The sequence below is a fragment of the Cavia porcellus genome, unplaced genomic scaffold, assembly GCF_034190915.1.
Source record: "Cavia porcellus strain 051 isolate PalLab524CR breed Dunkin Hartley unplaced genomic scaffold, mCavPor4.1 scaffold_22, whole genome shotgun sequence".
In the NCBI taxonomy this organism is placed as follows: domain Eukaryota; kingdom Metazoa; phylum Chordata; class Mammalia; order Rodentia; family Caviidae; genus Cavia; species Cavia porcellus.
Window position 1 is genome coordinate 28,573,562 of NW_026947505.1, and position 15,042 is coordinate 28,588,603.

Below are 15,042 nucleotides of genomic sequence, written 5' to 3' on the forward strand. Positions count from 1 at the left end.
GAATGTAAACTATATATGTATTTACATGAATGAATGTACTATATATTTATATATAATCCATATGCCATTAAATACACAAATAAATACATTTATTCCACAAACTATTAGTTTTATAAATTAAAAATAATATACCAAAGCAAATGCTGAAAGAAAGCTAAGTAATGCTTTTAACAAAAACTAATGAAGTTTTATATAAAATTCACAAAGCACAGCATTGTACATAGTAACAGCAGCAAGTTGTAATAGGACTAAACTAATTAAAAACCATTCATGAATTGAACCAGAAATAGCAACTCTTACTTCCAAAATAAGATCTCATCCCCGAATTTGGCTTCTTTGGAAGTGGTAGTAATCTAGCCTCCTTCATCTGATGATGTGAAAACCACTGTCAGATTCCTGGCATCATGCAGCTCCTTGAAGAGCAAAATCAGATCTAGGAATCAGAACATTTTAAGGTATCAGAAATCTAGAACTTTCCTCCAGATACAGTCTGTTCTCTGTTTTTGACCCTCAAATTCCACTTTTTGCATTGTTCCCCTTTTTAAAAAATGTCATAACATCTTAAGCAGTACCAGATATAGACATAAATTTTTATTTTAGTCTTGTATTAGTATTTTGATGATTAAATAACTATTTTTATCAGTAAATGAATACCTAAATTGAAAACTGTACTGGTTGCAGTAAGCTCAACTGTTGTAACTGGCCTGAAAATGTTAGTGAGTTAAGGGCAACAGAAATTTATTTCTCACACACTCAGTGGTCCTCATGCTGGGTACGGAGTACTTCCTCAACGAATTCTGTGGCTCTCTTGTCCACTACGGAGGCAGCACCATCTGTATGTGGTCAGCAGCAGAAGGAGAACATGAAGAACCCTGTGAAAAGCCAAGACAGAACACCAGCTCTTCCCAATGAAAGCCAAGAAGGAATGAGAAATGAAGGCTGGGCATTTGCATGACTGTTAGGCTCAGGAAGGCTGAGACCTGGGAGACTGCTGACAGCCACAGCAGCTCTCTCAAACATGCTACTGAGAGCCTCATCAGTGGGCTGAAAGTCTAATCTACAGGACAAAATTCTAAATGCACTGAATGTGATAACAAACTCCTGACTTTAAAAAGTTTAAACATAAATTGCACAAATAAGATTTTAGAAAGGAAAAGCATAATCAAAATTAAGCTGAATTTAACTTTTAATAGCACCAAAAACAAAATTTCTACTTTTTGTTTTTAGTATTAGAAGTGCAGGATGGGCCAAATCCGGGGCCTGGAATGTGGTGTGTGCTCTATCAAGAGCTACACCCTCAACCCCCAGTTATTTTTTTCAGAATAATCAACCAACAATACACATTCCCTGGGCACATCCTTTGCACAGGGCACTGGGATCGGCAATGCTCTTGATGCAAACGACTATAAATTTGCATCCTGGTCTCAGTGTCCATTGTAGTTTGGGAACTTACAAATCAGTGCATACTTTTTATTTTTTTGAATGTGCAATATTCTGCTACACATCTGAGATAGAATCATTTCCTTATTGTACGTAACCCCTATTGCTTTTGTTTGTTCATTTATTTTGCCTGCTTTATGTTTGGGTGGCTTTAAATTTATAAGAGTTTCTCTGTCCCCATCATACTATTTCTGCAGTAAATAGATGAGGCGTCATGATTGAGGCTTTGTCTCTTCTATCACCGGGTCTGGCCGTAGACAAAGCAAGAAAATGTGAACGTCTTGGTCTAATTACAGCCTGGCCACGTGAGTACACAGTGCACAGTGTTGGATCCAGTCAACAGGCCACCCACCAAGAGAGGGAGAAAGAAGACACTGGTTCCTCCCTCAGAGCACTGGGAGAGCTTTGATAGGGACGGGAGATAATGATGTTTTGCCATTGGCAAGTGCAAGTAGTACCTTGCTCTGTGACACGTATGCCACGTGCCCAATAAACGTTACCAAAAGTGCATCAGTAAAAGGAAAGGCCGTGATTTGGCAGATGATGGCTGCTCCTGACTGTGCTTTTTGGAAACCTGATATATGTTTAAATTCAAAGGTGTGCGACTCTAAATGGACTTCAAAATATAAAGAGCTCAATCCTTCTTTTTTGTAAAATGTCCCCTAACCCTGTAAGCAGTTTTTTACTTGGCTGAATTTCTCATTAGTTTTTAACCATTGGTTTAAATTTTGTCATTTGGAAGCAAATGAAAACTTGCGGATGTGCTGTAGATAAGGGATTCTCAAATGGGAGCTGGTCGGAGAATATCAGACTCTCTGCAGAGATAATGGAGTTAGGAATGTGCAGTTCTGGAAAACTCCCCAGCTGATCCCGCAACTCCCCCACTGTCTCCTGAACTGAGAGCTACTGTTGAGCTTTTTCTTCACAACGTGAGACCAAATTGCCGTCACAGATGTGCAAGACCAAAACATATGGCTAGAAACCTTGTGAATGAAAACAAAAATGTTTTCCTTTCTCTAAGAACTTACTTAAAAACGAGGAAGGATCCAAAGAGCAATCCACAAAAGGAAAATTGCTTAAAAAGACATATGGGTAGGGTGGGAGTGGGTGATCCTTACTTGATCTACTAAGAATTAAGTGTAATTAATAGAGGCCTGGAAAGTACTGACACAAACAAGATTGTATTCTGCAGAGAATACTGAACGTTGACAATCCCTGTGACACAGTGGCTTCAGCCACACATCTTCCAGTCCTTCCTTAATGTTAGTATCAGGAGCTGCCTTCATCATATCATCTAACATGGCTGCAAAAGCTCCAGACATCATATATGAGTCCCAGGAAGCTAAGAAAGAGAAAAGAAAGACACACACATTCTATAAAGAAGATTCTAGGAAATGCCATCAAAAATTCCCCAACCTACACTTCCTATCTCATTGGATCTGAAAAAATATGATCTTGACTCCAAGTTGCAAAATACTAAGATAAAATCAGGTATGTCTATTAAAGAGGGAGAGACAACCTATTCAGGACCCCTCCTGTCTCTCAAGAGCCATTCCTATCCCCACTCCTATTCCCCAATAAATTTCTACTCTTAAAACGTTATAAAACCATATTTACCAGTCTCTATCATTTCTTTTTCTCCCTCCTCTCCCTCCTCTCCCTCCTCTCCCTCCTCCTCCTCTTCCTCCTCCTCCTCCTCCTCCTTCTTCTCTCCTCCTTCTCTCCTTCCCCTTTTCCTCTTATTCTGACAGGGTCTCACTGTAATTCAGGCCACCCTTGAACTCACTATGTAGCACACACTGGCCTTGAACACATGGCAATCCTCCTGCCTCAGCCTTCTTAGTGCTAAGATTAGAGCAGGAAAAGCTCAACACCCTCCTCCAGAAGGAAGAGTTTTATAGGCTCATCCCTGATCCCAACCCCAAGCTGGTAGATGGGTACCCTTCCTTCAAAAGATCCCACATGACTGTCAGAGACTTGGGACTTCCTAACTTCTTGTCACAGGACCATGCGGCCAGCTTGGAGGACGTGTGTCCATTCAGCAGAACCTATCCTGCAGTTTACCTGGCCTCTCTGGCCCTGCACCTGCCCAGGGGCCCTGAATCTGCTTCAGCAGAACACCTGCTTCTAGTGCTCCTGGAGCCCGAGCACCAACTTGCTGCCCGGTTGGCCAGAGGCTACCTTTTCCTGCCTGTTGTCCCTGCCCTAGGCACCAAAGAAGCAAGGTCCCCATCTTGTACCACAGGGGATCCTTGACACCATTTTACCAGTTGTAAGAGGGACACCTTTGGCCACGGGCTGTTCTAAGGGCTTACGGATGTTCTGGGCCACTGCTCAGTTCTGAAGGACCAGGAGGAGAATTCAAAAAGTTTTAAAAAGAAGAGAAGGGAAGTTGGGAGGTAAATCCCACAGTTTGGGTGTTGAGAGTCCCCCAAAGACTCATTTGTTTAAGGGTTTGGTCCCCAGGTGACACTATTGGGAGGTGGTGGGAACCTAAGAAGTAGGACTAGTGAGAGGCCAAAGGTCCTTGGGACTGTAACCCCAAAGGGACCTGTGAGGCTGGTCCTTTCCCTCCTGTCCATCCCTTCTGGCCTTGAGATGAGGTCGCACTCCACCACATGGTCGCCACCTCTGTTGTCCAGCATCCCCAGGAGAGGTCTGCCATTAGCCTGGAACGGCCAACACTGCAAGCCAAACCAATCTTTTTTCTTTGTGAGGTGACTGCCTCAGGAATTTGTTATAGTGACAGGAACCTAAAACAGTAAGAGTTTCTGCCACAGGAACATTATCAACCTCAAAATCCATGCATAAAATTAAATTTTGATATATTATAAATTATAAGTATATATGGATTTGCATTAACTGGAAATTATTTGGGAAAACACTAGCCTAAAATTTGGCATCATGTGAAATTTAAATGAAGCAAATGTAATTTTAAGACTAACAAAATCTATGAGGTCTTCTGCTTAGTAATATGGCCCATCTTTAGTAGAGTGACCTTAAACTGTGATTTTTTCATATAAATTCAGTGATTACTATCAACTTTTCCTAAGAGTACAAACTGACTTGTACAGTCAATGTTTCTTGTAGAAACTTATATTTTCTTTTCTTTCTTTCTTTTTTTTTTTTTTTTTTTTTTTTTTTTTGACACTGGGAATTGAACTCAGAACCTCGTGCTTGCCAGGCCGGTGCTTATACCACTGAGCTAAATCCCTGGCCGTAAACTTATATTTTCATCATTTGTCAAGTATGAAACAGGACTTTCTTTTTAGGGTTTAAATAAGATTTACCTTTTCTGTTAATTATGTGTCTGGTTTCTACAACATAATAATTAGTAATTACAACAACATTACCCAAAATATTCAAAATGTCAATAACCCAATGGCCATGGTAAAAGCAGTGATATTCCAACATAATAACTTACAAAAGCAATGCTGAGCTAAATATTGAACAAGTAATTGATTTTTAGCTGTTTAATATACTCAGGGATTTTAATAAATCCTTAGATCATGACATGAATACATCACAGTCTCTAGTGCAGCGTACTCTCCTTGTCTGTCTTTCAACATGGAGTCAGAGGTGAAGTAAATTTTTACTATTTAGCAATACAAATGTGTACCGAGTGCCTCAAAGGCTGCTCATTCTAGTCTTGTTCGTTAGCAGACAGATTTGTCCCTGGACCTGTTCTGCATCTACTCACCCTTCTGGTGATTTCTGGTCAGTCCCAGATTATTGCCTCCCAAGTATACACCCTTTCCCTAGACCGCTCTCTGGAGCCCCAGCCCATTACAATCAGCCAGCTGCTGAGCAGCACCACTGTGATGTGTAATAGGCATCTCAACCTCACACACCGACACTGCGCTCCCACTGTCTCTGGACATATCCCCAGTGCTCCTCTAACAGACATCATCACCCCAGTTATTGCCACACACATCAGTATCAGTCAGGCTAAGCAGGATTTTGAAGCAGTAATAAGTCAAACACTGCACCAGCTTCCAATAACGGAAGTTCATCTTTCAGCTCTTCCGGTCTCCTGCATTTATTATCTCCCTCAGCTTCGCTCCGGGAGCCAGACCGGGACAGCAGCCTTTATCTGAAACGTCACTGTGTCTGTGGCAGGAAGAGTGACAGACTAATCAAATGCTGCCAATTAACGTTTCTGCCCACTTTCACTGGGGAAGAAGTTGCCTGGAATACCATTTTTAATAGGGCATGAGTCTATTATGCTTTCATAGGAAGAGACCTTACATTAAGGGAAACTAAACTACGTGGTGAAACAATCCACACAATAATCCTCTAGCTGCTGCAGCTAAAATTGTTGGTGCCTCGCTTTTTTAAAGTCCAACCTATCAAAGATCTGGCCATTTCTCACGCCAGGCACGCTGGCCCAGACTCCATGTTTCTAGTGGGTCTCCCTGTTTCTACCCTTGCCCTCATCCACACTTCAGGTAGTCACCAAAAGTGATCATTTTAAAACACAAGTCAGATCCTGTCTGGCTTCTGCCCCAAACAGTTCCCCTGCTCACTCAGAATAAAAGCCAGTCTTTTCAACAGCCTTGTAAAGCTGGTGCATCTTTTCTCTCATCATCTTTCTGATTCCACTGCCCTCCATTCATTTATATCTCAGTCTCTCTCAGCCACATGGACTGCTCTAGATACACCAAGTATACTCCAGGCTCAGGATCTTTGCACTTGCACCTCCTTCTAGAATGTTCTCTCCAATGTCCACATGGTCACTCCCTCATCTTAATGTGTTTACTCAGTTATCACCTTTGGATGAATCTTTATCTGACAACCTATTTAAAATTTCAGACCCAGGGCTCTCACCCACTCACTCCCCTTCTTTGCTTACTTGTTTCAAAACCCTCCCACCTTTGCAATCTTCTGGTGCATTTTTGTCTAATGTCTCTCTCCCTCCACTGACTAGAGGGATCTTTGGTATCTTATCCATTACTGTAGCACTATCAACAGAACAATGGCTGGATCAATCAACATGTATTTAATTAATAGATAAATCATGGGCCAGGGAGAGAACCAGGCCTCATGGAAGGGGATCTCCACCTGGATATCAGCGCCATGCACAGCTGCTGCCAGCTCGCGGGGAGCCACACCGGAGGTTCTCTCTGTGAATCAGCGCTCTATGTGGACCCGAAGGGAGGGAGCCACGACCCACATGGAGGAGATCCCCCCACCAGAAACCATAGCATTTTCATTATTTTTCTTTTGGGTTGGGCTTTACTTCTTTTGTTTTGTTTATGTAAATTCTGATGGCATGAGCAGCTATTTGAAAGATAGAAAGACCTGTCATGGAAGCCATTATGTATTTACTACAGACTTGTTTTGAGGTTCTTTATTGCATTCATTGTTTTGTTTTCATGGTTTCTATTCTATTTTGTTCTGTTTGATTTTTAATATGTCCAAAGGTGGTATCTGCAGCTATGTTGAAGACAACAAAGGCATTGTAGTAATTATTGTTGATTTCAAAAGGTTTGGAAGTCCTGTATCCTTATTCTGGTTTATTTTGATTGATTTTATTCTGTTTTATTTTCCTTGGTTTTTTTCCACTTTAAAATAAAAAATAAATCAATCAATCATGAATGACTGTAGCTATAGGAGACTTTCAAGCATTTCAAGAAAATTATAACTTAAAAGTATAGAGGAAACTATGATAAACATTAATATACATTGAGCATTCACACAAATTCAAGAAAATTGCCATTTGTTTCAAATTAGAGAAAATAAAAATAAAACAGGTATTATTTCTAAAACTATAAGATTAATGTTCAAGACAAAATTGCAGTCCCTATTTTATTTATTAGAGATTCCAAATTTGAAAGTTATATATATTTTAATTTTTACCTCCAATAAAGAGAAAAAAAGCAGATCATTTTATAAATATTTGTACTGTTCTTATTAAAAACTAAAAATTCACTTCACCTCTGACTTCAGGTTAAAAGGAAAAAGCTTTTTAACAAGATTAATTACTGGCGTCCTAGACTGATACTGCCTCCAAACAGAGTTTCTCAAATTCAGCATTGTTCAAATTTAGGGCTGAATAATCCCTGCTGTAGAGAGGCTCACTCGTTGTATTATAAGATGTTCAGCAGCATCCCTGGTCTGAATTCATTAGGTCCCAGTAGCATCTCCCCAACCAAAAGTTATCTCCGGTCATGGTCAAATGTCCCTGGGGGTTTGGGCAGGTCACCTCCACACTTAGAACTGCCCTGGAGGGACAATGCCTAGAAGATCTGCATTCCTAGTGTGGCTTAAAGCTATGACCCATGGAAAGCACTGTGGAATTATCACAGAACTATAATAACAAATCAGACAAGCAAATCCTTAAAGGTATGATTTGGGAAAATATTGAAAGGTTTCCCTTTAAAAAGCATCGCTGATATTTTCTGTAGAATTTCTTTGGCTTGGCAGGAAAGACATTACCTAGAAAGGAGAACTTACCAAGGTATATTGGCCACTAATTTAGCAATAACCTAGGAACAGATTTCAAAACCAAGAGGAAAGACAACAAAAACTTGAATAGACAAAATGAAAGCAAACTCCAGGTCATAGGCAAAAGACCTTGCAGCAGAGAACATAATTTACTTCAGGAATTACATGAGGTCTTTGGCCCTGGGGAAACAGGAAGAATGAGCTTGTGAGGGAAAATTCCAGTGTGAACTTTTGCTTAGGACTGATTCTGCATCATTGCCTCAACTGAGGGGGAAAAAAATGAAAGTAAGTAAAATAATAATAAAATAAAAATGACAGTGTTTAATCCATATTAATGCCTAACTTTACTATTAATATGATCTGGACTAACATTTCAAATTTAACAATTAGAAATTAAATTATTCAAAACCAACAAGAATTCTGCCACAAAAGCTTTAATCACATCTCAAATAACGTTTGCAATGTAATTTAAATTGACTCTCAAAATGCTAAAAGTTTTTTAAAAATCTTCATAAGTCTTTCACAATAAAAAATTATATTCTTTCCCTGACAGTTTTTAAATTCTCAGATTCAACATTTTAAAAATTTAAGATAACTGATAATGCTAAAGAAGAAATCTATCCATGTAAGCTAGGCAACTATGCTGGCTCAATTATTCTTTGGGAAGCTATAAAAGAAAAAAATTCTTACACAGGTATTAATGCATTGATGATTTTAAATAAACAGACTTAAATTCTTATTAGGAAATCATATTATCAAGTTATTATATGCTGTATTTCTTTCTCTCCAGTGAGGACATTCTAACATTTGAAAATACATGATTCCTAAAATTTAAATCTCTTCTTCAATTATAGTTAATATTCGGGGAATTGACATCAATAAATCGTAATATACATATCATTTGAAACTTTGTTTCGGTTTGTGGAGCACAGAAATTAAATCTTTTCAATTCCATCTTCATTTGTACAAGAACTACACTCCAGGAACAAAGCTGAGTTTTATTTTCCATCTTTGGCTGGGCATTTAGCTCAGCAACATAAGTGCTGCCTTGCAAGCGTGAGATTGTAAGTTCGATCCCCAGTAATAAAAAGAAAAACAAAACATTTTCTATCCTCATTCTGAAAAAAATATACAAGTAAATTATATGACCCAAAGTAAGAAGTGAAGGAAATTATTAAAAATTCTTTGAACTCTTGGATCAACAAGGTAGATAACTATTCTCTAAATTTAAATATAAATGAAAATTATTTGTAGTGTAAAACATTCTTACACTGGTACCTAATATACATTGACAATCCAAAAAGAATACAATACTTGCCTTCATTTGTTGCAAAAATTCTTGACATGTGCTTTTAATACAAATCATTTGTATAGTATAAGTTAAAAATTATTTTTAAAGAGAAAAATACAGCTCATCCATCATAGTGTGAAGTGAGTCTGGGTTAAAGAACAAAACTGCATTGTAGCCCAGCTTCCCAAGTATTCATTGATAGAGGATCTTCATCTGTCTGCCAAAGCTGATATTTAAAGAAAGTGTATAAGAAATTCATCAGAAAGAAATATGCTGGAGTTCATTGTCAAATGGTTTATAACAATGCATCTCAGTTCTCACTTAGTTGTGTTTCCAATTGTTTAGTAAACATTTATTGACTTACACATATCTCTCAGGAATCAGAATGTATCTGCAACATGAGAGAAGTTTCCTGGTGTGCAAAACTGAGCAGTTGACTCTCCTTGCTAATTCTTTCGCCTCATTTGGGATCTGGAAGTTTGCAAGGCCCAGAAAGTCACCTGGAACACTGTCCCCAGAGGAATGCATTACGTCATCTAGATGTGTGTCCTAGCTGAATCACAGGAAGAGATTTTTTATTTAGTTGGCACTAATCAATTGTATTGTTCTTCGCTAGAGGTAAAACCCAAGAAGTGTAAAGAAATTAAATGATGCTCTGTGAGAGAGAGAAAAATGGGCAAGAGAAACCAGGAGACCCATGGCTTGGTTCAAATTAAATTAGAGGATGCTGCAGCGAGCTGAACACCAGAGAGGGGATGGGAAAGGGAGTTTTGAGTGCATGGTGACAAAATACTCAGACTCGAAGTATCTCAATCTGAATCAATAATACCTCCATCTTTGGCAAAGAAAAGCAAAGCACAAAACAAAGTTAAACCAGTGCTGTACTCCATCTCAGTTAACATTACAAACCATGCTGTATCATCTATAATTCCTCGCTACTTAAATCTCTGCTGCCATGCGTCACTGCGCCTTTGTCCAGCATACTTTAAATACTTGTGAGGTGGAACCCTGCCCTGTCCATGTCCATCGATATGCCCTTGATTTAGGTTTTATCCTTCTTGCAGTCCCATGTAAAGCCACTCCTCACCGTGCCACATGAGCTTCAATCACTTATACGCAGGTCCCTGAAGCCCTGAAAACTCTCTGACTGCTCCTATAGTTGAGGTTATATTACTTCTGTTCATCCTTCAAGATTATTCACAGCGCATACTGCCAGGAGAGTTAGCCCCCCTCTTTTCAGCATCCCCCTGGTCACATTCTTATATTAGTATTTTAGCTTTACTGTAGGCATCACGATTAGAGAAAGATTATCTGTATCTCTCATAAGCTATGTTTTTATTGAAGTGATATCACTCAGAACCAACTTGTCTTATTCAGCTTCCTACACTGAGTCCTTTTATCAGTGTCCAGCATCTTATTTAAGAATCAGTGTCGGGTGAAGATGTAGCTTCAAGGCAGAGCATTGCCTAACATGCAGGAGGCCCTGGGCTCAATGCCTGGTATGACATTTAAAAAGAAAGAAACAGTAATATTTTAAGTTTAAATAAACAAGTGACCACCAGACAACTGATTAAACAATAACGTTTCCCAAATTAGCAATTTGAAGTCAATGTAGTCATCAATAACTAACATAAGTCTTAGTTTGCTTCCAGTTTTCTAAAATCTTTTTCCAAACTCTAATACCCTCATTAGCTAGGTATCACTTCATATCAGAAGAGAGTTGAAGAAGACAAAGATTTAGGTCTGTAATTGACGGACCTACTCAACTCAGCACGTAAATAAGATGAGATCAATGCCACTCAACCAGTGAGCTTCACTCAGCATTTAAACGGAAGTATAAAGGAATGCTGGTAATAAAGACGTATAGAATTCACTTTCTAAATGTTGAGCCTCTTCTTAATCTATATTGATTTTTATTTCCTTAAGTCAAACTTTTCTGTGTGTTCTATAAATTTACATCTTTCACAAAGAGCAAAAAACATCAACTGGCTAAAACTATATTTTCTTTTCCTCAACACAATCTCTATAGATTCTTTTTTAATGTGCTCTATATAAAATAGTTTCAAGAAATCAGTTTCCTATCCTCTTTGGTTTCAAAATGTTAAAGGTTGCCAACATAAAGCAGGTAACTCTCCACCTATACACAAAAATCACTTATGAATTTATAGGGCCTGTAAGTAACAGTGCTGTTTAACATCTAGTGCTAACTGTATAGATGCTCAATTAACTTTATGAATGCCTTTTACTTAAGAAATCTTTGAGGCCTTATTTTACAGTTGAGAAAAACAAAAGCAGAAAGAGGAAATAGTCTGAGCACTGCCACACAGTGAACAAGCAGCAAAGCTTGGATTTTAACCCAGCTCTGTGCTTCCGTAATTCATGCACCTAACTGCTCCTCAGGATTTGAGGAGCATGGATGAGGACACACTCAGGGGCTGGGAGTTGGAGGAGAAAGATGCCACCAAAGAACTCAGTCAGACTTCATTACTAAGTAGCAATCTGTGTTACTGCTTTGTTCTTTCACACTTAAACTCTCCACAGTAGTATATATGGAGATATACATGCCTATCTCCATATGTGTGCAAAGATATAAATATATACATATGTGTATACCCACATGTGTTTTACTCTATGTTATCTAGAACCTAGAAATGTACAAATATATTTTGAGAAACGAGTAAAACAATACTTATTCTAGGATTATTAGAAATTATCAATTTAGGGGCTGGGGATTTAGCTCAGCGGCGTAAGCGCCTGCTTTGCAAGCAGGCAGTCACGAGTTCGATCCCCGGTACCGATAAAAAGGAAAAAGACAAAAAAAAAAAAAAGAAATTATCAATTTAGAAATCATGAGAGGAAGGAAAACCGCAATTTTGAAAACTGTCCTGGAAACAAAAGGGACAGGGTTTCAGACCAGGGACATTAAATTCTCAATTACAGGAGGAATCAAGTCTACTTTAGTGCTCCAAACCCTTTTCCATTAGCGGTGGGGCCTAGCACCCCTGGCCTTCTCGTGTGCCCCCGAGTGAGAGCTGAGTAATGACTGGCTGTGCAGGGAGAAAGGAGCATTTCCAGCCCAGGAGACAGGGTGGCCAGCCGCGCTGGGGGAAGTTCTGCCATTTAGCTTGTAAAGTGCAGCAGCTGTGCCCTGTTTTCACTAATATCTGACATGTTTTGTTGGCCACTAGCCAAGCTGAGCTGTACCCAACACTTCTGTCCTTCCTGTGCCTCCAGGACCCTTTGTAACTGCTACTTGAGACTCCAGTCCACTCCAAATCAATCCCCTCGGTTCCTTCCTCCCCTTAACGTGTAGGCATCCCACCCTAATTAATTAACCCAACGCCAGCTTCACCCAGGACCTTCCCACACTTTGCCCCTTCGGGCAGCCCAGAAACATCAGCACATTCCTGACTTCATCACTTGTCAACTCCCTTTCTGTTAAAGACCAGTGTCCCCTTTCCCTGACCTGGCCTCTGATTTGATCTCACTTTAAAGTATCCCACTTTAAGAGACAGTAACAAATGCTGCATTTTTCCTGTTTGGTTTGTTTATTCATGTTCACTTGGTCTGTTATAATTAAAGACCAAGGGACTTAAGAGAAGCGCCCAGGAAGACAGTTTATGCATTTGATATGTGGACAAACTCAATAGTGGATTTGTTACGAAGTTCACTTTACCTATTATTAACTGTGTGACCTTGGGGGAGTTTCCTAAATCTTGTAACTCACAAAAACACTTACTGAAGGACAATTTCTATGCCATTTTTTGTTTATAAACGCTGGTGCTGTGATTTAAATAAATAAATAAATAAACTTGTCTTTTTTATATTTTAGACATTAATAGGGAGGTGGGATAGAGGACAGGGGATGAGAAAGTGGGAAGAATTAAATTGCATTATGGATCTGCATCAACTCCCTGACATGAAGGCAGCTGTTATATACTGTAAACACATACTGATAAAAAATTTTTTAAATAAAACATATAGATGAACATTCAGAAAAAAATATACGGGGTGAGGGAAGGAGAGAAGGTATGCAAGGATAGGCAGATTGGGAGAAAGAAGGATGGTAGAGAGATAAAACTGAACTATAAGAAATCACCTGATATAATGCTTGACCTGTTCTGAAGAGGCCAGAGAGTGGACCATGTGGACGTCTGAAAGAAAAGTATTCCCAACAGGGAAACAGCCTCTGTAAAAGCCCCCAGATAGGAAGGCCTTGTATGGAGCAGAGACAGATCAGCGAAAAGAAAGCTATGGGTGATAGGCAGCCAGGAAGTGATGGGAAGTAACATCAGAGTAGCAGAGATTCTTATGCAGGATAGCAAAGAACATGGGTTCACAAGAGGGCACTGACTGGAAGAGTAACATGGTTCAGTTTATCTCTGAACACCCGCAACTAACTTCCCTGTAAAATAGGGATAACAAGGTAGTTAAGATCAACCTGCCTACTCAAATTCCAGAGCAATGACCTCCAGCAGTATAACTTTATTTAACCTCAGAAAGCTTGTTTTCTTGTTCCTAAAGTTGAACTGATAAAGCCTCCTATTTTGTAAAGCTGTTCAAAAAGCAAATCAAATAGTACATACTACAGTGCTGAGCATAATATGCAGTACATGGAAAAGCTCAAGACATGCTGATAGTATCAGAATAGTTAAATCAAGTGAGCTGATCCAAGTGCAATGCTTGGCATGTTCTGCATGGCAAGCGCTTGTATGTCATCTTCTGCTATTTACGAACAATACCAGTTATACTACTCCACTGGATGTTGTGAAGTAACTTGGTACATTTTTAAAATCTATACCATTTAAAAGAATCAGAGTAGCGAAGGTCCACTGATACTTTCTAGATATCTGAGGACTGATAAAGGATTAAATGAACTCTACTCTGTGCAAAGCACTCTGCTAGGCACTGGAAAGCCTACGACTTGAGTAAGAAAGAGAGTTTATGATTATGCACACATACCCTCAATGAACAGACACGTATTTTTGTCTCACTGAAAAATTATATATGAGTATAACATATATTTAGTAATATACAGCATAAATGTTGTGTATAAATGTAAATGTATATTATATTATATGGCTGCATAACATTTATTAAAATATAATATAATATGAATGCAAGTGTTAAAGAAAGAGGAAGTTAGCTGAGACAAGTCCTTGCCTGTTGCTGACCCCTGTTGGGTGGAAAACATAAGAGTTGATTTGTCAACTTAAATTTTAGTAACAATCAGACTTTCCAAAGAACAATGATATTTCATTTTGGAACGGCAGAGCACTGCAATGAGAATAGTAAATATTCTCAGCAAATTCAAAGAGATTGCAGCAAGGGGAAGTTTTCAGAGCAAAAATAAGGAGGCTTTCACCATTTTGATATAATTTCAAACTGTAATTGTTGCCCACAATGATTAATAAGTGTGCAAAATTTAATATTTTCATTCTCATTTTACTTCATAGAATTTCCTTTTAAAAGCAGGTGAAAAATTATCCCTTTTATTGCTGTCTTTTAGAGTAATCGCCTCTGTTGTTCAGCTGCTGGATAGATGTCCTTACAGCATGACTTTTTGTGAGAGAATGTGAGAACATTTTTTGCATACGTATGACTCTGGCATAGTCTTTTGTGCTAGTTTTTATCATGCATAAGAAGCCTGCCTTCATCGCCTCTCAGTTGAATTACTTTTTGTTGTTGTTGTTGCTATTCTGATGACAGGAGCATCTCCATTTTGATTTAGACAACTTTGACATCTCCTGAAGGAAAGAAAGGGGAGTTATCAACTTCCTGGTCACAGTCCGGATCTGGGGCTGTGATTTGTGCCCTTTACGCATATGACTGCAGATGGGGGATTTTAGAGGCCTAGTATTTCC